At 38.1% G+C, this 25318-nt stretch overlaps 1 protein-coding gene across 2 annotated transcripts in view; it reads right to left on the bottom strand.

Annotated features, from left to right (window-relative positions):
* Window positions 1–22279, bottom strand: part of MARCHF8 (membrane associated ring-CH-type finger 8) — a 132709-nt gene extending 110430 nt beyond the window's left edge. For both annotated transcript variants that reach the window (XM_021699539.2, XM_021699540.1), the window contains exon 1: window positions 22154–22279. The gene's annotated coding sequence lies outside the window, so the exon portion shown is untranslated. The remainder of the gene's footprint in view (window positions 1–22153) is intronic.
* Between the last annotated feature and the right edge of the window lie 3039 nt (window positions 22280–25318).

The following is a 25318-nucleotide window of genomic DNA, read 5'->3' as shown; positions in this document are numbered from 1 at the left end:
CTGTCTTTTTTCCATTGGACATTCTTTCCTGCTTTGTCAAAGATCAGTTGACCATAGAGTTGAGGGTCCATTTCTGGGCTGCCTATTCTGTTCCATTGATCTATGTGTCTGTTTTTGTGCCAGTACCATACTGTCTTGATGACAGCTTTGTAATAGAGCTGGAAGTCCGGAATTGTGATGCCACCAGCTTTGCTTTTCTTTTTCAACATTCCTCTGGCTATTCAGGGTCTCTTCTGGTTCCATACGAATTTTAGGATTGTTTGTTCCATTTCTTTGAAAAAAGTGGATGGTATTTTGATGGGGATTGCACTGAATGTGTAGATTGCTCTAGGTAGCACTGACATCTTCACAATATTTGTTCTTCCAATCCATGAGCATGGAACGTTTTTCCATTTCTTTGTGTCTTCCTCAATTTCTTTCATGAGTATTTTATAGTTTTCTGAGTACAGATCCTTTGCCTCTTTGGTTAGATTTATTCCTAGGTATCTTATGGTTTTGGGTGCAATTGTAAATGGGATCGATGCCTTAATTTTTCTCTTCTGTCTTGTTGTTGGTGTATAGGAATGCCACCGATTTCTGTGCATTGATTGTATATCCTGCCACTTTACTGAATTCCTGTATGAGTTCTAGCAGTTTTGGGGTGGAGTCTTTTGGGTTTTCCACATAAAGTATCATATCGTCTGCAAAGAGTGAGAGTTTGACTTCTTTGCCGATTTGGATGTCTTTTATTTCTTTTTGTTGTCTGATTGCTGTGGCCAGGACTTCTAATACTATGTGGAATAGCAGTGGTGATAGTGGACATCCCTGCCGCGTTCCTGACCTTAGGGGGAAAGCTCTCAGTTTTTTCCCATTGAGAATGATATTCGCTGTAGGTTTTTCATAGATGGCTTTTATGATATTGAGGTATGTACCCTCTATCTGTATACTCTGAAGAGTTTTGATCAAGAAAGGATGCTGTACTTTGTCAAATGCTTTTTCTGCATCTATTGAGAGGATCGTATGATTCTTGTTCTTTCTTTTGTTAATGTATTGTATCACGTTGATTGATTTGCGGATGTTGAACCAACCTTGCAGCCCAGGAATAAATCCCACTTGGTCGTGGAACACAGTATTTATATAGTGTCAATAATTATTAACTTCCAAGGGAAAAACTGTATCTTGACAGTGGAGGAATCTAGCCCACAGCAACTTAACCAAGTGTTTGATTTTATCACCAATATTGAAACTACCTATCATCAGGTGGCTCCTAATATGCTGCAATGAGAAAAATAAACGTCACTTTTGTATTCTCCCTGTCTAAAATGTATAATCTGAATCTAACCATGCGGAAACTTCAGAGAAGCACAAATTGAGGGACATTCTAGAAAATAACTGGTCTCTACTCTTAAAAATGTCAGTATCAAGAATGACAAAGACAAGTTGAGGAACTACGCCAGATTAAAGGAGACTAAATAAATCTGAGCTTCCCAGGCCTGTTATTCACCATCCCACTTTCTAGCAATGTTAGTAACTCAGCTGTCTCAACAGTGTTTCATTCAGGCAGCCTGACTTATTAACTATCACTTACAGCTCACCTTATGGACTATACCAAATAGGTATTTTTGTATCATCTAAACAGGGACACCATGTGTCCATTCTGTAAGGACAAGAGTTTGCAATCTCCACCCATTCCAAATGGCTGTGTTAGTTTGGCACATGGTCAAATAATTTTTGGCAAAGGCAATAAAGTGATGCATGCAGACAGAAAAAGAAATTCAGTGTGATTCTGGATTGCATACTGGACAGGGAAAACAAAAGAACAATAAAGGACATTATAGGGACAATTGTTAAAAATGCAATATGAATTGTGGATTAGGTACTGTACCTAATTATTTTAATTCCTGACAAATATTTTACTGTGGTTATATAAGAGAATGCCCTGGTTCTTGGGAAACATACAAATTAGATTCAAATTAATCAGAAAAACATGCATTTTGGGGCGCCTGGGTGGCTCAGTCAGTTAAGCGGCTGCCTTCGGCTCGGGTCATGATCCCAGGGTCCTGGGATCAAGTCCCGCATCAGGCTCCCTGCTTGGCGGGGAGCCTGCTTCTCCCTCTCCCACTCCCGCTACTTGTGTTCTCTCTCTTGCTGTCTTTCTCTCAGTCAAATGAATAAATAAAATCTTTAAAAAAAAAAAAAAAAAGAAAAGAAAAACATGCATTTATATATATGCATAGAGAGAACATGATAAAGCCAGTGGGTAAAATATAAATAACTGGTGAATCTTGGTAAAAGATATGTGGTAATTCTTTGTATTCTTCTTATACTTCTGTAAGTTTAAAATTGTATCAAAATAAAAAGTAACACATAACACAAAAGACGTAATTGAAAAACTGGAAAACTTTTTGACAAATATGATAGACGAAAGGTTACTTCCTTTAATATATAAAGAAACTGTATAAAACATTCAGAAAAAAAGTAACACCCCAGAAGATTAATGGGAAAAGGGCATGTCCAGCTTATTTATAAAAGAAACTAATAAACTTAAAAAGGATAAGTCAAGCAGAGAAAGTCAATTATCATATGGTTTCACTTACTTGTGGAACATAAGGAATAGCATGGAGGACATTAGGAGAAGGAAGGGAAAAAGGAAGGGGGCGAAATCAGAAGGGGGAGATGAACCATGAGAGACTATGGACTCTGAGAAACAAACTGAGGGGTTTAGAGGGGAGGGGGGGATGGGCTAGTCCGGTGATGGGTATTAAGGAGGGCACGTACTGCATGGAGCACTGGGTGTTATACGAAAACAATGAATCGTGGATCACTACATCAAAAACTAATGATGTATTGTATGGTGACTAACATAATAAAATAAAATAAAATTTAAGAAAAAATAAAGGAAAAGCAACAAAAAAATCAACTTCGCTAATAATTTAAATAGGCAAAGAAAGACGAGATGTTTTCCATCTCTTAAATCAGTTGGCAAGCATGTCTTAAAATGGCCACTCAAACCCTGTTAGTGAGAGTGTTAATTATAACCTTTAAAAAAAAAAAGAACCTTTCAGTAAAGCAGTTCATAAATATAAGTCAAAAACCTTAAAAAGATCCACATCATCTCACCCCATGATTCTAGTTCATAATACTATCCTAAAGAAGTCATCTGAACTGTGGATTTAAAACGTATGCCCAAAGATATTCATCAAAGGATATTTACAGTAGCAAACTTTTTTAAAGCATGCTATATATTTAACAGTAGGGAAATGGCTAAGTAAATTAGGATATAATCACAAATACAATACGCAGTCATTAAAAGTTATTTAAAATGGGGACTATTAAGCAATAAATTTTAAGAGAATAAAGTTTATAAAAACAGGCATTCAAGGATGACCCTGACTGGGTAAAAAAAAAAAAAAAAAAAATCCATGAAACACAGAATAGAAGTACTAATAACAAACACTGATTGAATATAAACAAGCACTGTGAACACCTGTTCCAATTCTCAAGTTATCTATGAGAGCTCTCCTTGTTCACCCCTCACCACCTGCCCCCATCCAAGACAGAGCTGCTTCTCCTTACATCGTGGCATCATTATAAGTTACCTGCTTTGCTCTTCAGCATTCAGCCTTTCTTGAAGGCATGGCACCATCCCCAGCTACACTCGTCAAACATTTGCTGCTTCATATTTACAAATTCTCCTACCTTGCTTCATATATGTAAAAAAACTATTAACTCTAGCTATTAAAGTCACCTCAACAATGAAATCAAAATTGAACATGGAAGTTCACCAGGAAGCGGTCTCTCTCCTCTTTGTTTCTTTCAAATAAAAACATTAAAGAGAGAACATCCCTGGAGGTTTCTTTCAAAACCCCAGACTCCCAAGGCAGGCTTCAGACAGCATGAAGACATCACATACCTGATGAGCATGATACCACTGTCACTGTCAGCTCACTTTCACATCAAAAAACATTTGTTTTTAAGTCTAATCATTAGCTGCTACCAAAAAACACACCCAATCCGTGTGTTGCAGGGATCAGCCACTACCCAGGGCCACACCTTACGCCAGCTCTGCCCTATTCCCCATTGATTCCACTACCTCTGCCCTATTCCCCCACCTTCCACTTGGCAACTTTCCACCTAATTAGCTGAGCAGAGCACAGTCACAGGGAGGAAGTCATGAACAAGGCCAGCAACATGGAGAAACCAGATGGGAGTAGGATGACCACTACTGTGGCAGAGGGCTGGAGGAAAAGCATCCATAAGTCAGTGGTTCTCTACTGGAACAATTTTGCCACCCAGGGGACTTTTGGATATATTTTTGATTGCCATAACTGTGGGGGTGCTACTGGCATCTAGTAAGAAGACACCAGGGATGCTGCTAAAAAATATCCTATAATGTACATGATAGCCTCCCACAACAAAGAATTATCCAGCCCCAAACCTCAGTAGTGCTAACAATGAAAAACCTGCTGTAAAGTGATATCCGCTAGTACAGTACAATCTAATTCCAACTCAGAAGGAAGAGGACACCCAGTAGGTAAAGGAGACCTGAGGTAGTTTAGGAAATGTACATACACACACAACGTCCTCAACCAGATGCTAAGTCAGGGTGAGACAACTAACTGTTCCTTTGGTGACCAAATTCTACCTCAAGAAGTAGGAAAAAGAGCATTATAATTCAATAAAAGTAATAAGAATACCTTTTTCCCCCAAGGGTGTGCTCCCCTACATATACTTCTTCAAAGACTGCTTCATAGCAGAAACAGTAAGAATACTATCAAAATTGCCCATCCAGATTGGTAAACATCTCCAAAGCAGTTGGCAATGCACTCACAGTCAACAACAAATTTAGCAAGACCCAAGAACCCAAATTCACAGTTCCTAGCTTAGCTTAAAAGTGGCAAACATTCACAGATCAGTCAAAACAAAGAAAATAATAGCCCTGCTCTTCCCAGATGAATCATCAAAAACTACACAAGACTTAGGAGGAGCAACATTTTCAAAACTGAGAACAAATAACACTTAGTCTCACAGTACTACCAAAAACAAAAGGAAGAAAGAAAGAAACTACAGAGAGAAATTTAGAATGTGAACGTCATTGTTATAATTCAGTTAAAATCTGTGACTATTTTGTCACACTACAATATGGTTTTTCTTGATTATTTTAACAACTTTATCATGTCATGATTTCCACCCATGGGAGGCCAGAAGGTTTATAGAAGTCACCCAGCACCAACACCTGACTGAGGCAGAAATAGCTTTGATCTGACTCTGAAGCATCACTTGCCAGTCTTAACTTGGCCTTTGTCCTTTCAGTGTTAGGAAGCACCTAAGGTGGCCCATTTATTTTATTTTATTTTTTTTAAGATTTTATTTATTTATTTGACAGAGAGAGACAAAGTGAGAGAGGGAACACAAGCAGGGGGGAGTGGGAGAGGGAGAAGCAGGCTTCCCACCGAGCAGGGAGCCCAATGCGGGGCTTGATCCCAGGACCCTGGAATCATGACCTGAGCCGAAGGCAGACGCTTAACGACTGAGCCACCCAGGCGCCCCTGGCCCATTTCAATGTTGGGACAGGAGTAGCTGTAAAAATGTGTCCATGTCATGCTGAGTCAAGAGCTCTTTCCCTTCCATCTACAGGTGTTAGTTTTGCCCTAGGTTAGAATTAGTGAAATAAACCTAATTATCAATGTACCAGCCTTTACTGTTTCTGTAAGGTTATCATTCCCTCCCCACCCTAAGCCTTTTTTTTCTTTCTTCATGCTCGCCTCATGAACTGTGTTATAGCAGGCTCAATTATGATTCATGGGAGACAAAAAACCAGAATGGAAGAACTGGAAGGAATCTAAGAGATCAACCAGTTCAAACCCAAGCCCACTTTTATAAATGAGTAAAGTAAAGAAGATAGAAAGAAAGCAAGGTTGCTTGCTTACCAGAGATCAAGCAGCTGCTCAGGAAAGTAGGAAGTTGAACTCAGGTTTCCTAACTCTTAAGCCTAATACTCTCAGAACTATACCAAATTGTAGAATATGCTGTGTAAGTAACAGAATTGACATAATTTTTTTAAAGTTTTATAATTAAAAAAATAATTTTCAGTTTTAACAAGTTAAAAAAAAAAACACTTCACACTGGCACAACCACCCTATGAAGTAGTAGAATTGTTATCATCCCCACTATATGGATGGTAAACCCAGGCTCAAGTTCATACAGTAAGCACTGAAGCTGGCTCCAGGGCCTATATCCTTAACTATTATGCTACCTGGGTAAGTACTAGAACATTCCTAACGTTATCTCAACTGAATCAACAAACTTGAGATTTCCAATAAATCTTGAAAATTTTAATGCTTTGATAGAATCTAATATAATAAGTTATCCTTTCTGAGAATATAGTAAAATTATTTTTTAACAAATCAAGATAAATGTAAAAGATTATAGCATAAGAATTATAATTTATAGACTATAAATTTAAAGGATATATTATATCAGTATTCCTGGCATAAAATGACATTTTAACCTAAAAATCAGGTTATGGTATTAAAGTATCATCTTCTACATCAACTACCCTCAAGAAATTCACCTAAAAGCAATCTAACCTTTCTGGGAGTAACACAAAAGGGTTTCATTTACAGAATGGAGCTTTTTGAGAAATCTTAGCCAAGCAGAGTCTCATGCTCTCAATCATTTCTCAAAGGCCTTCCCACATAACCGTGTGCCATGAACAAAACAAGCACTAAGCAAATAAAATATTTAATCTGCCTAATTCACACAAATGTACTAAAACATTAATAAATAATAAAAGTATGGATTAAACACTTTAGTTCCTCTTCTACCAAGACTCTATTAAAAGGATAGTAAAATGACTTTTAAAAAATAAAAAGTTTATGTCTCTGGGAAGATGGAGTAAATATACTTTTCCCTATTTGTCCCACTAAGTATAACTAAAAACTGTGGACATTATATGTAAAATAAAGACCCTGAAGGGCAGAGAAGAAGGCAGACCAGCTAGGGACCTCAGGATTCAAGGAATGACATGGTATTGAGTTCCTTGGGTTTTCTTTTTGTTTATATAACTCAAACTTACAGCTGAAGAACTGGCAATTCAGAAAAAACAAGAAGTACAGAACTGCTCCCCCAAAAAAAGCCCCAAGGAAAGCCAGCTCTTTCTAACCCAACAAGTAGAAAAGGTCAGCCCAGAAAGACAAAAAACTTTAAGACAATAAAACTTTTAGACACCCTACTCCAGCCAAACACCACAGGGAAAAAAAAAAAAAAAACTGCAGCTACACCCCCACCCAGCCCAGCAACAACAGAAGATAGACTAGACTTCTATTCCCACCAAGATGTATAACAAAGCATCCCAATATTCCCATCAATATGTTATTAGAGAAGGCCAAGTAACTAGCAGGGACTTTCATCCCCATCACTTCTGTGCCTCAGTAAAAAAACTAAGTCTCAGCAAAGAAATACAGGCTACAAAGAAGAACCAAAAGGCAATTTCAAAACTGAAAAATGTAATTATCAAAATACAAAAATCAACAGATGGGTTTAATATCAGAATGGTGGGAACAGAGGAAAGAGTCAGTGAACCAGAAGACAGAACAACAGAAACTACCCAATCTGAACAACAGTGAGAAAGCAGACTGGAAAAAAAAAAAAAATGAAAAGAGTCTCAGGGACCTGTGAGACTATAACTAAAGAGCCAATATTCATGTCATCACAGAGGACTGAGCTGAAGAAGCACTTGAAATAATGGCTGAAAATTCCCAAATTTCACAGAAGATGTATACACTTACAGACTCAAGATTCTGAGCAAACTACAAACAGGATAAACTTAAAGAACTCCTCACCAAGACATGTCATAGTCAAACTTCTGAACACTACAAAGAAAACATCTGGAAAGCAGTGAGAGAGCAACAACACCTTACCTACAAGAGAAAAACCATTTAAATGACAGCAAGTATTTCATCAGAAACCAGAGAGGCCGGTAAGAAGAGAAACAACACCTTTCAAGGACCAAAAGAAAAGAACTATCACCTCAGAAACCTATATCCAACAAAAATATCCTTCAGGGAGGAAAGAGAAATCAAGACATTCTGAGATAAAAGTAAACTAAGAGAATGTATCACTAGCGCATGTACTCTAAAAGAATGGAATGGCTACATGTTCTCTAAACAGAAAAGAAAAAGAGAACTTTAACAAAGTATTCACAAACAGAATTCAGCAAATATAAAAAGAATTATAAACCATGACCAAATGAAGCTTATTCTAAGGATGTAAGATCTGTCCATTTTTGAAATCTATAATGTTGATGTACAGTGTTAAAAAGCTAATGAATAAAATCACATGTTCATATCAATGAATGCAGATAAAACATTTGATGAAATTCAACACCCATTTAGGATAAACTTTCAGAAAAATAAGAAAAAAGAATTTCCTTAATTTGATAAAAAGCACCTACCAAAAAAACCCCTACACCTAACATAACACTTAATGAGACCAACTGCTTTTCCCCCAAGAGTGGGGAAAGGGCAACTCTTACTTAATATAGTGTTGGGGGTTCTAACCAGTGCAATAAGGCAAGAAAAAGAAGTAAGAGGCATGCAGATTGGAAATTAAGAAATAAAACTGCACCTATTTGCAGCTGGCATGATTGTCTATATAAAAAAATCCCAAGGAATCTACCAAAACACTCCCGGAATAAGTGGGTTCAGCAATGTGCAGGATATAATATAAGCTTACTAAAATTAGTTATACTTGCATGTACTAGCAATGAAAACAAGGACACAAATTAAAAACACAACAACACAATCATAAAAAAATGGCATACTTAAGTATAAAACAAAGATCTTTTATGCTGAAAAGCATAGAACGCTGGTGAAAGAAATCAGAGAATAAATAAATAAAGACACATACTGTATTCATGGACTAGAGCTCAACAAAGTAAACATGTCTATTCTTCCCTAATTGATATACAAGTTTAACCTAATTCCTATCAAAATCTCACCAACATTTTTTTGTATACATAGACAAGATTATTTTGGGGCACCTCGGTGACTCAGTCAAGCATCCGACTCCTGATCTCAGGGTTGTGAAAAAGAAAAAAGGAAAAGAAAAAAAAGACAAGATTATTTTTAAAAGTATATGGAAATACAAAGGACCTACAATAGCCAAAACACCTTTGAAAGAAAAAAAGAGAACGGGAGAAATTAGTCTACTGATTACAAGACTTTAATTACAGAGTGACCATAATCAAGACTGTGTGGTATTGCCAAAGGGACATATAAATCAATGGAACAGAATACATCCACACAAATATGCCCAGATAATTTCTGATAAAGCCATTCAGTGGAGGAAGGGTAGCTTTTCAACAAATGGTGCCAAAACAACAGTGAAAAAAAATGAACCTCGACCTAAGTTTCACACATTATACAGGTATTAATTCAATACTTTATGGACTTACAAGTATAACATAAAACTATAAAACTTTTAGAGAGAAAAAAACATAGAAGAAAATCTCTAGGATTTAGGGTTAGCCAAAGAGTTCTGAAACTTGACACCAAAATCATGATCCCCAAGTGGAAAAATTTATGAAGTAGATTTCATAAATATAAAAAATTTTGCTCTGCAAAGGGTAAAAAGAAATGCTACAGACTGGGAGAAAATATTTACAAAGCACATATCTGACAAAGAACTACTAATAAATAAAGAAAAAAGGTAAAAATAAGAATAAATAAGAAGGCTACAAATGAGAGGGGGCACCCGAGCAGACAAAAAAAAAGATCTCAATATGTTTTCCGAAGAGAGAAAATATGGAAATATTAATAACTTAGCAAGGTGAAGAAGGCCACAATGTAAAATACATGAAATGATGGATAAAGATACAAAATGAACTAATTTGGGGCACCTGGGTGGCTCAGTCAGTTAAGCATCTGCCTTCAGCTGAGGTCATGATCCCAGGGTCCTGGGATGGAGCCTTGCATAGTGCTCCCTGCTCAGCAGGGAGCCTGCTTTTCCCTCTCCCCCTCCCCCACCCCACTCGTGCCCTCTCGTGTGCATGCTCTCTCTCAAATAAATAAAATCTGTTTAAAAAATGAACTAATTTGCCTATAAAAAAAAACCACCAAAGGGCTCAGGCTTCAGGTTATGAATGGGAACAAGCTACAGGCTAAAAAGCAGAGATACAATAAAAGTCTATAAATAAAACAATTGGTCCCCTGGCCACCTCCCCATCCAGAAACAGAAGTAGGGTGCTGTCATAACAAAAACCTAAATAAGTTGTATTTATTTAGTCATCACTTTGTAGACAATGAGGAACTTCATTATTAGAGAATGAAAAGATGATGATCCATGTTATGCAAGGGAAAATATTTAGAAACTCTGCTGATGACTCTAACTCAGAAGACAAACCACACACCTGATGAACTTTAAGCTCTATGGGTTTTGACAAAACTAGAAATTGAAAACTATGGTGTGTTGGTTACTACCAGCTATTTCTAGCAGGGTATTACAAGAAAATAATAAGCTCAGAGAAAATCAGATTATAACGTGACATTACAGATGGCTTCCACTGAAACAAGACAGAGATTGAATAGAAGCAAGAAAGCAGAAAAATAAAGTAGATTTGAGAATTATGTCTCAAAAACAAATTTGGTTATTGGCACTATGATTGACTGGAAGCAAATGGATAATGAGTCTGCTAAGTTTTTAAGGGAAACACACTTGCAGAAAAACTGGAAGGCCGAATTTAGAAGGTCTGACTGTTCAAGACCCAACAGCTATCTCTGGGAGCCCAACCTTCTACAAAAAGACCAACTTCACAATACCCAAGGAGACCATGCTCTGAACATCAAATTTGGATGTGGGATGTCGACAAATAAGGCAATGGGAAAAAAAAAAGAACCTCCTAGAGGATGGTCCCTGGGGCCATGAAGAAAAAATGTGAGGGTTTGTCCCAGGGAACAAAATCCAGAGTCTAATTAAGAAACATCCTTTCTGCCCATAAAGATTAAAGAACTGTTACAGAAGAGTGACTTCTGTCTCTCTATGCTTTTCACCTTCCAAATGAGATTACTAATGATGCTGTATTCTTACTAGAATATTTTTTGGGGGGCTGGGGGCAAACACGTCTTCTTAGTTCACCTGAACAAGAAAGGCTGATGTGGACTTGACAGCCAGCCAGGCATAGCGATCCTGTACTATGAACTGAAGGCAATGACTGGTTGGATAGGGGATTAGTGTGCTCTGCGTGTGGGAAAAAGAATGAAACAGTTTGGGGACCAGAATGACCAACTAACACAGAGTCAATGCCATTTACCTACTACATAGTTTCCTGTTCCCAGGCAAACCAGAAACTACATTTTCCCATTTCTCTTGCAATTCTGTGAGAGGCCATGTGACAGGTTGCCGGCCAATATAATATGGGGAGAGTACTATCTGTCACTCGTAGGCCCTTGAAAACATTCACTGAGATGCTCCATCCAGCTCTCTTTAACTGTCAGCCTGGAGGCAGATGGAAGAGTTACATCCATCTTGTGCTAAGTTTTGCATGACAACAATATTTTGTTGTTACCACACTGTAACACACAGCCCAGGGCTTTCCAAATTTTCGGTGCATACCAATCATCTTGTTCTGATGCGGTAGATCTAGGATGCAGCCTGAGATTTTATAATTCCCTAACAAGCTCAAAGATGATACTTATGTAGCTGGTTTATGGAATACATTTTGAGGAGCAAGGGCTTAAATTACCAAGACTAATACACATGAAAGAACAGATGATTCTCTGAGAAACTGGCCAGGATAAAGGTCTCCCACATAGTGACTGAGCAGCAAGCCCAGAGAATTCAGGTTCACATTATAGCAGGATGATGGAAGGCTCTAGGAGGAAAGGTCTCCAGAAAATTAGAGATTGATAAGAAAAGATATTATAGATGATATAAGAGAGCATCTGGTAAAAATTAAGAATGTGTACATGAAAAGTTATGTCACTGAAAAAAGAGGTAACTTTAAAAAGATACGAACGAAAGAAAAAGTAGTCACAGACTACTACTTGGCAATTAAGTGGTCACTGACTATTATTTCAATAAAAATAGGGCTATAACCATACTTGGAATGCAAAAAAGGTAAGTGAGGAATTTAAGATGCCCAAATCCACATAACAGGAAAGCAATGTATAATCTAAAACTGAAAAATCAATAATATGTATAAGCATTAAGTTTAGAACTATGGAGGTAACTACCATAGAAATAAGAAAACATAAATTGCCTCTGTGTTCATTATTTTTAAACAATATCCAAGTATTTTGATGAAAACTTAAACATTAATTTTAAAATACAGAAAAATATAGAGACTGGTAACAGATAATATGGGCAAGGGAATGGAAAAAGGGTACCTACACATTATTAGGGGAAGTATAGACTGAAATAAAAACTGGGGCAACAATTGCCACTACACAATTTAAATCTCGTTTGGCCAGACAATGCCACTTTTAGGACTCTCTACTATACTAATACTTCCATGAATGTTCAAAGACATATATATGAAAACAGGCACTTCAGGGCGCCTGGGTGGTTCAGTTGGTTAAGACACTGCCTTCGGCTCAGGTCATGATCCCAGGGTACTGGGATGGAGTCCCGCATTGGGCTCCCCCTATACTGCGGGGAGCCTGCTTCTTCCTCTCCCTCTCCCTGCCACTACCCCCGTTTGTGCTCTCCCTCTCTCTGTCAAATAAATAAATAAAATCTTAAAAAAAAAAAAAAAAGAAAACAGGCATTTCAACACTGTTATGAGAAAAATCAGGGGTGGCTGGGTAGCTCAGTCAATTAAGCGTCCAACTCTTGATCTCAGCTCAGGTCTCGATCTCAGGGTCGTGAGTTCAAGCCCCACAGTGCGTAGAGAGATTACCCCAAAAATAAATAAATAAACTTCAAAAATAATGTTCACATAACCACTGCTCATAACAGGAAAAAATAACAACCCAATTATTCACCAAGAGTAAAAGATCAAGTTATGGAATATCCATATAATGTAATACAATATAACAATTACATATCAGTGTACTACAACCACATACAGAAACATGGGTGAGTCTCAAGTCTCATATTATGTGGGATAAAAAAAGCAGGTGATGAAAGTATACACACAGTATGATTCTAGTTATTAAGTTCAACAGTGGAACACAGCTTAGAGAGGCAAATGTGATACAACTATTAAAAATAACAAGGAAATAATAAATGCAAATTTAGGGCATCAGTTATGTCTGGGGGGAGGTAAAAAGATGGGGTGAGAGGAGGACCAAGGGGCATCAAAGGTAATGTAAGGTTTTGTTCCTAATTGGTGGTGATTACAGAATAAAAGTATTTAAGATCTAAACATATTTCATAATTATTATAATGCTTATTCAATATTTAAAAGATGAAAACATCAAGGGATAAAACTTTCAGATAACAAAAAAAATATTCTTTTTGCTTTTGTCAAGACATGTTCACTGAAAAAAATAATTCAAATACTATAGGAAAGTTCAATCATTCTTTCAAAACCACCTAAAATCCCACCATCTAGACATAATCAGTAACAATTGCTGAACATCCTTCTAGACATTTCTTATGCATGTGTGCATACATACACTTAAAAATTTTACATAGAAATACTATATATACAACACATATATGCTTATTCTATAAATGCTATTTACACTCTTGCTTTTTTAAAATAAATTATATTAAGCCACAATTTACATAAAATACCCATTTTAAGTGTAATGTTGGAAAAGTTTTGACAAAAGTATATGCAGTATAACCACTAGCCAATTAAAATTCAAACAGAACATTTCTATTACTGCAAAAAATTCCCTGTTACCCCTCTGCAGTCAATTCCTCCCCCTCTGACCCTAGGCAATCACTAAACTGCTTCATTATAGATTAGTTTTGTTGGCTTTAAGATGAATTGAATGGAATTATACAGTATGCACTGTTTTGTGTCCAGCTTCTTTTGCTCAGCAAAATGTTTTTCAATTTCATGCCATGATATTATCAGTAGTTCCCTTTTTACTGTGGAATAGTATTCCACTGTGTAATTGTTGATGAACATTTGGGCTATTTCCGGTTTTGATCTCTGAACATCTGGTTGTAAATCATTTGTGATGTAATCTTTTATGACTAGGAGTAAAACTGCTGGATCATCCCATAAATGCATATTTAAGCTAACTCCTACTAGCAATTCATGTAAGTTTTGGTTGTTTTACATTTTCACGAACTCTTGATACAGTCAATCTCCTCAATTGTAACCATCCTTATAGGCAAAGAGTTGTTTATAATTTTGATTTGCATTTCCCTAAATGACTGAATATATTGAGAATTTTAAATGTGCCTATTGTGAATTCAAATATCTTCTTTTGTGAAGTGTCTGTCCAAATCTTTAACAATTTCATAATTTGGATTGTCTGCCTTATTAACAATTTATAGAGAGAGGTTCTTTATACACATTGGATAAAAGTCCTTTGTCAGATATATGAAATACAAATATTTGTTCCCATTCTTTTTAAAAAAAAAAAGATTTTATTTATTTATTTGACAGAGAGATAGCACAGATAGGCAGAATGGCAGGCAGAGGGAGAAGCAGGCTCTCCGCTGAGCAGAGAGCCCGATGCGGGGCTTGATCCCAGGGCCCTGGGATCATGACCTGAACTGAAAGCAGACGCTTAACCAACTGAGCCACTCAGGCGCCCCTGTTCCCATTCTGTAGCATATCTTTTATTTTTCTTAGCAGCGTCTTTTAAAGTGCATAAGTTTTTAATTTTTATTAAGTCTAATTTAACATTTAAAAATTTTTATACTTAGTGCTTGTTGTATCATTCATAAGACTCAATCCTTTCTCCCTCAGACTGGGAATAAAACATGAATGTCTGCTTACCACTTCTATCATAATGTTGGATTTGAGGTGCTAGACAATGCACTAGGTCAAAGAAAGAGATTAAGAAGGAAAGAAAGAAGGTAGGCAGGCAGGGAGAAAGAAATGGCATACTGATTGGAAAGGAAGAAGTAAAATTGTCTTTATTCAGTGATCTCGTATGTAGAAAATTCTTAAAAAGTAACAAGAAGACTACTAGCAGTAGTACGTGAATTTAGAAAGGCTACCAGATACAAAGGTAATACACAAAACCAACTGTACTTCTACATATTAGCAATGAACAAGTGGAAAATGATTTTTAATCCCATTTATAACATCAAAAACCATAAAATATTAAGATACAAACTTGACAAAATATGTACATGACATGTACACTACAAAACTAAAAACAGTTCTTTGAAGCAGATCTTTGAAAATAAAGAACAAAGGTAATGAATTTATCCTAACCAATTTCAAACCACATAAAGCTACAGTAAGAAAGGCAGTATGGTACTGACATAAGGGCAGACCTACAAATCAACAGAAGAGTAAAATCAGAAATAGATCCACAGATGTATCACCAATTGATTTCCAACATAAAATGGCAAGGTAAAGCAATGGGCAAAGAATAGAGGAATGACAATAAATGCAATAGGGAAAGGATAATCTTTTCAATAAATGATACCAAAATAACTGTGTATTCATAAAGGAACCTAAATCCCTATCTCCATACCACATACACTTAGTACTAAACCCTAAAAATAGATCATAGACCTAAATATAATAGCTAAAACTATAAAACTTTTAGGAGAAAACTTCTATGGCCTGCTTTTCTTCATATAACAATATTTCTGATACCTTTGTATATTAATAAATATACATCTTTTACATTTTTTAAAGGGTAAGAAAAATAAAGGCCAAAGAGACTCCTTAAAACCTTTTTAAACATGTCTTCATTTTTTTTTTATATAGATTTCATTTATTTACTTGACAGAGAGAGACAGTGAGAGAGGGAACACAAGCAGGGGGGAGCTAGAGAGGGAGAAGCAGGCTCCCTGCTCGAGCCCGATGTGGGGCTTGATTGGGATCATGACCCAAGCCGAAGGCAGATGCCCAACAACTGAGCTACGCAGGTGCCCCAAAACATGTCTTCATTTTTAAAATCAAATTTCAAAACCCACATGAGTTCCTTACCCACAGAGTCAAACAATCATTCTTCAACTGAAATACAGAAATACTCAAAGGAAAAAAAAAAATCTTCTTTACCCTCCTTTCATATGGTAAAATGAGGCTGCTTCTAGGGAACTGCCGTTTTGTCTCAATAACTATTTTCTGAGTGCTTTGCTAAAGCCATAAATAATAAAATAAATCTGCCTAAAATATATTAATACCATCCACAACTTGTAAATATAAAAGGGTTACCAGAAGATCATGACAATATGAGAAATACTCTGTACTGCTATATGGTCTGGAAGTGGCCTGCCCTGGTTGATAAAGATTCATAATGCATCACGCAGGATTACAAAATTTTTAAATTATAATAAACAAAAAATTAAAACAAGTTGAACCTATTCTAAGCATAAATTCTCCCCCCACCAATAATTTAGAGAATATCTCAAGAAATGTATTACTCTTGGTCATGAGTTGTGGTTAACAAAATGATAGATTAAAAAGAGAGTCAATTATAGTTTATGAATTTAACCATCATGGCCTTCCACGACACCAAATGAAAGGCAACACATAATGCAGTGTTAATGCTCATGTATTATTTATTGTGCATAACAAATTACCCCAAAACTCATTTAAAACAATGAACATTTACTATCTAACAGTTATTATGGGTCAGCAATCTAGGCAGCTAAATTGGGTACCTCTGGCTCATGGTCTATCATAAGGCTTCAGTCAAAACTGCTGGCCAGGCTATAGGATCATCTAAAGGCTTGGCTCTGTGTAAAAGGGGGGAAGGAGGAATTTGCTTCTAAGCTCAGTCATGTGGCTGTGGGCAAGTCTGGATCCCTCATCATATGGGCCTCTCCATAGGGCTGCTCACAACGTAGCAACCTTCTGTGTGTTTTGTTTTGTTTTAATATCCTCCCTTCTCTCAGGTGTACAATTCAATGGCTTTTCACATATTCACAGAATTGTGCAACCACCACCACAATCAATTTTAGGACATTTCATCATCCTAAAAAGAAACCTATTACTCATGATCAAATCTCCCATCTACCCCCATCCCAACTCCCAATCACCGATCTATTTTCTCACTCTTTGGATCTGTGTATTCTGGAAGTTTTGTATAAATGTAACCATACAATATGTGGCCTTTTGTGACTTGCTTTTATCATTTAGCATCATGTTTTCAAGGTTCATCTATGTGGTAGCATGAATGTGTACTTCATTCCTTTTATGGCTAATATTCCCCTGTATATATAAACCACATTTTATTTATCCATTTATCAACTGGCATACATTTGTTTCTACTTTTTGCTATTATGAATACTGATACTGTGAACATCTGCATACAAGTTTTGGTGTAAATATATATTTTAATTTTTCTTTAGGTAAACCTAGGAGTGGAGTCGCTGTGCCATCTGCGATCCCTATGTTCAGCTGTTTGAGGAAGTACCAGACTGCTTCCCAAAGTAGGTGCATCACTTTGCATTCCCCATAACAGTGTATGAAGATTCTAATTTCTCCACTATCTCTGCAACACTTGTTATTATCTGTCTTTTTGATCATAGCCATCCCTGTGAGTATGACACGGTATTTCATTGTGGTATTGATTTGCACTTCCCTGGTGGCTAATGAGATCAAGCTTCTTTTCAGGTGCTTATTGGCCGTTTGTATGTCTTGCCTGAAGAAATGTCTATTCAAATCCTTTGTTTTTAAAATGAGTTCTTTTTCTTTTTATTGTTGAGGTGTAAGTCTTCTTTACATACTCTGGATACTAGACTTTTCTTATTAGATATATGATTTGCTCATAAGAAATAATAGAGAGCATGTAGACAGGATAGCAATAGGAACTCTCATACACTGCGGGGAGAAAACTAAAACAGCACAACCACAATGGAAAGTAATTTGGCAATATTTGGAAACTACAGATACCCATACCCTACAAGCAGCAGCTCCAATCCTAGGTGTTTACCTCAGTGAAATCCTTACCCTTGGTAAAAACTAACATGGGTGGAAACTTGGTGGGGGGAAAAACATGAATTAAACATAGTAACCTAAGTAGAAAAGTCTCAGAAAAAAATCCACATAGTATGATGCCATTTATATAAAGTTCAAAAACATGCAAAAGTAAACAATGTTTGGGGGGGTTGTATACATATAAAATAAGTTTATGAAGAAAAGCAAAGAAATGATAGAATTCAGTACGGTGGTCACTTCTGAAGAGAAGGAAAGTGGGTGTCTAATCAGTAAAGGGCACACAGGTTTCAACGGTGTGATAATATGCTATTTTTTGAGCTTTATATATGCAAATTACACATTTCTGTACATGTGACACATTTCATAAACATTTTTTTCAGAGAGCTACACTGACATCTGAAGATCTCTCTAATATAGATACACACTGAAGAAATTTAATTCCAATATACTTGATGCAGATGAAGAGTATCACAGGGAACCAAAAACTACATATAAACAATATTACCAATTACTTTTAACCCAACAAAGTGTATGCTTTGTAGAACAGAGAAGATGGATTCGCTGCCTTTTTCTGCTTCTTCCTACCTTTCTGTAAGCCTGTCTTCCTGACCCAACCTTTATCACAATGATCTAGATTAAATACCACCTCCTTTAGGAGGTTCTGCCACTCAATCTATCAACTGCTGGGTTCTCATCCTCCTCTCAATTTCCACAGTATTTGTATTACTTCAAGGCCCTCATCACATTATCCCTAGAATGCATGTGATTTAACTCCTCTGTCAAAGATAAGCACCTGAAGGAGCGCCTGGGTGGCTCAGTTGTTAAGCGTCTGCCTTCGGCTCAGGTCATGGTCCCAGGGTCCTGGGATCGAGCCCCGAATCGGGCTCCCTGCTCCGCGGGAAGCCTGCTTCTCCCTCTCCCACTCCCCCTGCTTGTGTTCCCTCTCTCGCTGTGTCTCTCTCTGTCAAATAAATAAATAAAATCTTTAAAAAAAATAAAAATTAAAAAAATTAAAAAAAAAAAGATAAGCACCTGAAGATCTAGAACACTGATTAATCAGCCTGGCTACAGAAGGCAATCAATTTTTTGTTGACTACTGAATGAATGAATGAATTTGAAAATTCAGCAATTTCAGAGAGAGGTGAGTAAAGATTTGGCCTAGTTTTCTTTAAAACTCAAAAATTGAGGAATTAAATAATTATACTCCTTGAAAAAGAATTTCAACACTGAAATTCTTCAAGATATAGCAAATAGAAGATTAACAGTGGTCAGTTAAAATATAAAATGTTTATAGTGCATACACTGATTAGTTTCCATATTCACCGGGGGCCAAATCAAAGGCATAATAACTTCCTGAAAGATTATTTACCATCAGAACAGTCCACTGCCTTAGACCATGTCTTAAAGTCAATCATATAACTGAAGGACAGGTAGTGTTACATCTTTTACAGAAAAAAAATAGTACATACCATTTCATGACCCAAATTTGTTACTTTTAGAAAATTTAGCTTTTTTTTTTTGCTTTCAGATATTTAAATTGTTTACCGGGGCACCCTGGTGGCACAGATGGTTGAGCATCCGACTCCTGGTATCGGCTCAGGTCGTGATCTCAGGGTCATGAGATGGAGCCTCTAGTCAGCCTCCAGGCTCAGCATGGAGTCTGCTTAAGACTCTCTCTCCCTCTCCCTCTGCCCCTCCCTCCTTCTGTGCTTGCTCAAGCTCTCTCTCTCTCTCTCTCTAAAATAAATAAATAAATCTTTTTTAAATTTAAAAATTAAAAAAAAATTGTTTACCACCAAAAGTATAAACCTAAACATTATGTGCTTATGGCAGAAAAGGAACTGCTTCATGACAAGGACCTCAAGTGAAATAGAGCTGTTTCTCAAGAACTACACACTACTGCTGATTACAAATAGGGAGTCTTGACTGGTTGAATCAATTCATTCCTGTCTATGCATCTATAATTTCTTCCTGGAACTAATTTAAAGGAGATAAAAATGTTGAAGTAGGGTCACCAGATTTAGCAAATAAAAATACAGTAAGCCCAGGTAAACTTGAATTTCAGATAAACAATGGATTTTTTTTTAAATAATGCATGCCTTGGGGCGCCTGGGTGGCTCAGTCTGTTAAGCGGCTGCTTTCGGCTCAGGTCATGATCCTGGGGTCTTGGGATCGAGCCCCACATCCAGCTCCCTGCTCAGCGGAGAGCCTGTTTCTCCCTCTCCATCTGCCTGTCACTCTGCCTACTTGTGCTCTCTCTCTGTCAAATAAATAAATAAAATCTTTAAAAAAATAAAAAATAAAATAAGTAAATAATGCATGCCTTATGCAATATTTATACTAAAAACTTTTTCACCGTTAACCTGAAATTCAAATTTAAACTAAGTTATCTGTACTTTATCTGGCAACCCTAACTGAAGCCAACAAATGGAGCAGTAATCAATCCAATTTCCTCACTTTGTAGCAGAAACTGAGACCTAAAGAAAAGAGGTGACTTAACCTAAACCTACACCAAAGATTAAGGAAATGAGTTACTTTAAAAAGAGAAAACATATCCACTAGGTCTCCTTGGGTTCCGTTCATAGTCCTTTCAACCTCTGATTCTGGCTCACCTCACAGAAGCACCAAGTGGACGAGCTGTAAAAGGCTATGGTTTTCCTCTTTCAGTATCAAACTTCCAAGTTTCAGTAAATCTCTTATCAACCCTAGTCTTTGAAAACAAACCAGGAAACTAAGCATTTCTCTTAAAAAAAAAAAAAATCATCCTGATAATTCTTGGTCTACAGACCACTTCATATTGTTTATACATTCACTCACTATATGAAACAGAACCTCCTTTTCTCCTAAACCCAGTTCTCTCAAGATCCAGAGTTTCAAAATTTGTGATATGTTCATGTTATTCCATGGCTCTAACAATTTTAAGTCATGTACTTTCCCAACTTATGTATTTTTCGGAGGAAATGTCCTAATCCATTCAGTTGGGTCTAAATAAGTCTTGCAAAAAGTCTTCCACTCCCATTCTATACCTGACCAACTAGGCCAGCAATGAGCATTAAGTCTCACTGTTATAAACATACACTCACATCCCTTGGGCCCGGAATGCAAGAAAAGATGGAAACAGGTCCATCGGAAATTTGGGGGTCTTTTCCAAGTCTATCTGCAAAATATACTAATTGTCTCTCTAATTGTATGACATACGGTCGAACAAAGTTGAAGGAAAAATAACAGAAAACTCCACGTAAGCAAAAGATTCATCTTCCAGAGCCTGTCAAATTAACAAACACAGAACAACTCCTCAACAGTGTAACAGTGCTTCTCAACCTGTGATCCCTGGGGGCCCTTAGGGGTATTGCAGTAGAGCAGGAAGACCGCGAGGCAGACAGAGGTTTTGATTTTTTCTTTCTTTTTTTTTTTTTAATTAATTGGACTTCCAAAGGAAGTTCTAAGAAAGGTTTCGTTGTATCAGAAAAGCCTGAAAAAAACAGCAACATAAACCATTACTTTGTATAAAAGTTTTCTATTAAAAACTTCACCCAGGTGAACAAGAATCCAAATCGTGTCAGATGAAAAATTCAAAGACAAACAGGAACTTAGCAATTAAAAGACAAATATCTACCTAAGCTTTCCCTCTGGCAGCTTCCAAAGTATACAGGTCTCTCTCAAGATCACACACGTCAAAAGTGGAAGGTCCTCAAAGATCACCTAGTCCAGACATTCGTTACAGATGTGGAAACTGAGGCCAGGGCCAGGGCTGAGGCTGACCTGCCCAAAGTCTCACAGCCCGCAAGGGCCGGACTTCAACTGGGACTCCACGCTGGCAGCCCCAGGCCCTCAGAGCCCGACGGATCCTGCGGCCCCCGGCTCGGCCCGGCCCCGGGGGCAAGCCTCGAGCAGCCGGAACGGAAGGGCCCACAACCCGGGCTCGCTGCCGCCTTTCGGCCGGCTCCACGCCAGGGCCGCGACCCAGGGCGCTGCAGAGCCCTGGCCTCGGCGGCCGCCCACTCCCAACCCACCTGTCGCGCACTGCACAGCCGGCAGCCACACCCCCTGCCGAGGCAAGGGGCTCAGCCGGCCTTGTCGGCGGCGAGCAGCAGCGACTGCAAGCGGCGTGAGGTACGCCCGTCCCGAGGCCGCAGGAGTTACCTCAGGTGGGCGCTGAGCTCGCGGCTGGGCCACCCCGGCCCGCCTGAAGCATGCCGGACACCAGGATGCAGCAGGCCCGCAGCTCGGCCGCCACCCGGCCTGTTTACACCCCTCCGCGGGAGGACGCCGTCCCGTCACGTGACATGCGAGTCACGTGTCCGCCCGGGGGCGGAGGTTGTGGAGGTGTTGCCCGGCAACGGCGGCGTGCTAAGGGGTGGACGAGCGGCCGCGGCGCCGCGGTCCTTCCGCCTCCCTGGTCCTGGCGGCCGGTGCAGAGGCGAGAGGGGACGGGTCCCAAGCAATCCGGCCGCGGAAGAGGAAAGACCCCCACCGTTACTGCTCCATCCGTTTGTGAGCCCCGGGCCTGACCGCTTATATTATTAGTGCTTTGAAAGGAGAAGGGAATTCGGTCAAGTATTCTGATGCTGAACTTGGGAGAAAAAAATGGAAATACTTCCTTACTTAAGTCTAGCAAACGAAGGCGGAGCGTTTGTTTACCTTAAGGAACAGTTCTGTTTACTTTCGCTCCCTAATCTGGAGTGAATGGCTATTCCACAGCCTACCCCACCCCGACTCCCATCCTGGAATGGGTGTGAGGAAGGCTTATGGGACTTCCAACTCTTATTTTAAATTATATATTATGATTTTCATGAGAATTAGTCTTTGTATGTGTAAATACAAACAGACCTAAATAAATATTTGATTCAGCATTCAGGTTTTGTCCACATCAAACTTTACTGATTATAGCTGATACTTGTTTTTAGTAACTATTTCTACTAAGTCGTTTTCCTCCATCAGACTTTACAGAAGTTTCAGCCACTGCCAATTTCTCCCATAATAGTCATTATAAATTGCATAAAAGACTAATTTGTACTATTTCTTAGTAAATTCATGAGAGAATTGTGAGCCGATACCTTCAAATATTCCAGAATTGTTCTGTTGACCAGGAGTGATCTATTGTATAATTAATTCCTCCATACAATCCTGATCATGTTGCATACATGGCTAAGAGCAAACTGACAGGGTCAAAACAGTGGGCTCAAAATATCTTTCAGGTCTGTGCAAGGTCAAACATCCTCTTCATTAACACACCTAAAATGCAACATTACAAAGAGAAGAAAATATAGTGATGAGTTTTCTCCACACTCATCTTTTACTATGGAAAATAGGTTACAAGGCCAGTTGCCACAACCTGTTGACTTTTTCTGCTGCTTCTGGCAGCAGATGTTCCCTAAAGGCAGGAATAGTATCTTTCACTGGTATACCTTATGCCTAGACCATGCCTGAGAAGCAAAAATATTGGCTAATCTATGGCTTGTGAATCTGTAGGAAGTGGCAAAGACTATTCACATATCCAGAGGGATCTGTAAGTTAGGCAGTACTCATGGAGACAATGCTAGGTGAGTCCTGACTCAGTCATTTCTATCTAAGCAATTTACTTAACATTTCTGAACCTCTTCATCTACTTAAAAGAAAGTAGCTACTGAACAGTTATGAAGATGAAATGAAATAATGCTGGCACAGCACTTTAAAGTGCCCAATACATACAGTCCTCAATAAATGTTAACCATATATGACCTTTGGCAAGATGGTAGTGATATATAGGAGGTCAGAGTCCTGAGGGAAAGGCAACTGATGGATTGAAAGGGTTCAGGTCCAGGGTCTGGACTCTTGCCACCTGGACTGGAGTTGAGCATTGCCAGCAGGGAAACTAAGCACAACGACAAAGAAAGCTTTGCATTTAGAATAGAAGGCTACCAATAAGGGAATTGCTCATGGGTGACCAGGTCTTCACTCCAAGGGACTGGCCTTATGGCAGCAGGTTAATTCTACATCCTGTTTGTGGTGGTGGCGACTCCTAGTATACTGTCCACTGCCTCAGCCCACATAAGAAAATTGCCTACCCTCTCCTAGAGTGTGTGGGAAAGAAAGAAGTCACCACCAAATGGCTGAACCTACCTAGTTTTTCAGTTAGGGTTTTTTGCAAACAAAATGCATTGGTAGGTAGGATAAGATATACTATAGTTATATAAGACTCTATAACAGCATATCATCCAACACAGTGTATATACTAGGGTTCTCACTAGAGTGATGAATGTAAGGAATAACAGGAGACTTGCAAACAGAGAAAGAGGTGGATAATAACCTGCTAAGGTGTTACAAAGCTATGATGTGGTAGAGCCAGCCTCATATTTATGTCTCCTGATTCCAAGTCTAAATGTCTTTTCCTTTTTATTAATAACCATAAAAAATGTGATTTCACTATATCTGTATATTCTATCTTGATTTTGGCCTTCTTATGCTATGCTAAGTGACAGTCTTGCTTCACATAGTAGTTGTCATATTTCAAAAGTAGAGCCAATAGGATATTCAGATTGATTAGAGGTATTTGTAAAAGAACAGAGTGAAGGATGACTCCAAGGTTTTTGGCCTGTACAACCAAAAGAATGGAACTGTCATTTACTTAGATGGAGAAGGGTGTGAAAATTAATAAAGGGAAACCTCACTAAAATGGAGTTGGGAGGCCAGAAGAGGGAGCTCTGTGCCATACCACTCCCCGTCAATTACTGGAAGAATTATCGATTACCCCTCAAGAGAAGAAAGGATAACAGGAAAGAATCATCAATTACAGGTCCCAATAGGAAAAGATGTACAGTGCATCTCCTATAAGAAACTGACTATGCCAGCAGTTCAGCCAATCAGAAACCCTCATCACCCTGAATTCTTGCTTTTCTGCAATGGACTTTTGTTCAAAAAAACCCCTCCCAACTTCCTCCTTCATCTCCATAAAATAATGTTCCTCTCTTTTGTTAGACTACCCTAAGGTTTTTGCTATACCTTGCTTCTCCTGAATTGCAATTCTCTGCTATTCCCAAATAAATTCATTTTTGCTGGTACAATAACTGACTTTTATTTTTTAAAGTCAAAAAAGGATATGTGCAGGCTGGGAGAAAAAAATCAAGAATTTGATTTCGGACACGCTAAATTTGACCTGCTTATTAGCCATCCAAATAGAGGTGTACAGTTAGCAACTGCACAGAAGACAATGAAATTCTGAGGGGAGCTATAGAGATATAAATTGATTGGTCGATGGTATTTAAAGCCACAAGATTGAATGAGATCACACAGAGCAGTAACTTTCATACCTCTGATCTCAACCCAGGA

This window comes from Neomonachus schauinslandi, chromosome 6, assembly GCF_002201575.2.
Source record: "Neomonachus schauinslandi chromosome 6, ASM220157v2, whole genome shotgun sequence".
NCBI lineage: Eukaryota > Metazoa > Chordata > Mammalia > Carnivora > Phocidae > Neomonachus > Neomonachus schauinslandi.
The sequence above is the reverse complement of the archived record's forward strand: the minus strand, read 5'-3'. Positions and strand labels throughout refer to the sequence as shown.